Here is a 1,813-nt window from a genome sequence, read left to right on the forward strand (position 1 = left end):
GAGCTGAAAACAGATGCTTAACTGACTGAGCCACCCTGGTGCCCCTGGAGCCCTTTAAATACCCTGCTTTGCAGCCTGGCTCTACCACCAGAAATGGCCTGAGTGCTTCTCCACCTCAGCTACCTGAGGTGGAAATGAGACTAATAATACACGTCCTCTGAATGATCTTTATATATATATATATAATGTATATATATATATACGTACATATAGTATAGATATTACATCATATATATATATACACATATATATACAGTAGAAGAGTAAAATATTTTTATTATATTTTATTTCTTTTAGAAAAACAGATGCCTGATAGAGACTGTGTCCAAGTCTTGAAGGGATCCAACCTGGGCAAGGTTTTTCCAAGCCAGCATGCTCCAGTTTTGTAGAACAGCTTGAGAACAACAGCCACCCCTGAAGACCGCATTAATACCCACAAGACAGATTGTAGCCGGCATCACACACCTGGAAAGTGCATGCAGCAGACCTGGTGGAACCTTCCAGGCCAGAGAAGTCGCCTCAGAGGGAGGGAGCCAGTACATCCGGGCATGCGGTGAGGCAGGACAAGTGAAAGTCCTGCGGAGAGCGAGGGCTAACTCTGCTGGCTACAGAGTGTAGCCAGGTGCCCACATATCGGGGCTCCGGGGGTGAAGTGCAGGTATGTAGACTCAGATGGCTCCCTGGCAATGAGCTGAGCGAGGTACAGTGCTGGGCAGAGGACTACTGGGGCTCAGAGCCCCACTAACGTGTTCTCGGCCATCTTCGTGTTTGCCTTAGCCAACTCTGGCTGTAGTGCTTAAGGAATTTCAGGATCAAAGTGGATGCCATTCAAAGCATTCTTTGGAACTTCTGCTTCTGAGCAGCTGTCAAAACTGACAAAACCTACGGACTGCTTAGATGTCAGCTTTCTAAGAGAACCCCCGTGGCCCTTCAACGGTCTGAAAAGCAGCTAGAGCTCCGGAAATGTGATACCCAGAGGGAGACCACTGACAAACAGGGTCCAGACAGGTTTTCTGGGTTCTGGGCCCTCTGACCTTCCTCAAGATGACTAAATCATTGTTTATGATGATTAACACTTATATAAATTGCCTCTCAGACGCTCAAAGTGTGGCAGCTAGTGTTGATTTCACAATGCTGGAGCAGGAACAGGGCTCAGGGGTTCCTGTGTCCAATCTTCGTTTGTAGGTGCAGGAACGGAGGCCCAGAAAAAGAAGAGACTGTCTTGTGTTCTGGGTTTGAGGAGGGTAGAGCAGACATCATAGGCATGTATCGCTGATGAGGAAACTGAGGCCAAGCCTGACCCCAGGTGAGCCTTCCTGGATGGCAGGTGCTGGGTTATGTCGTGTGTTGTATCCAAGGCCTTGATTCTGACCTTCACACCCTCAGACTGAAGCCTCTCCCTGGGATGGTCTCAGTGGCATCTGCCTATAAAGAAGAGGTTTACCTGCCTGACTGCATTTGGCTGGAACAGGATGCGCATGTGCCTGCTTGAAACACTGCTGGCCAGTGGGCGGAGTCTTTTTACTTCCCTTTCTTTCTCTTCTCTCTGGGTTCCATCACTCCCCCAGTGATTTCATTACCTTCCATCACCTTTAGTACCATCTCTACAATGGAAACTCCCAAACTCACTATATCCTGTTGATTCCAAGACACATTTTAATATCTTTGAAGTTGGGATGTGCCCTAGTTTAACTGGCAGTGTGTTTTCGTAGTAGTACATAAAATGACAGTGGTCTCCCAATCGGGGGCATCTTCTATCTCATGAAATATGGTACGTATTTACTGCAGAACACCCTCTGAATTCCAGACTCAT

General features: G+C 47.4%; 1 pseudogene; it reads right to left on the bottom strand.

The window, feature by feature from the left end:
• Positions 1–261: 261 nt before the first annotated feature.
• Positions 262–1,602, bottom strand: LOC101685878 (annotated as a pseudogene).
• Positions 1,603–1,813: the final 211 nt, after the last annotated feature.

The sequence above is a fragment of the Mustela putorius genome, unplaced genomic scaffold (genome assembly GCF_011764305.1).
Source record: "Mustela putorius furo isolate JIRA1106 unplaced genomic scaffold, ASM1176430v1.1 tig00003859_pilon_pilon_pilon, whole genome shotgun sequence".
NCBI lineage: Eukaryota > Metazoa > Chordata > Mammalia > Carnivora > Mustelidae > Mustela > Mustela putorius.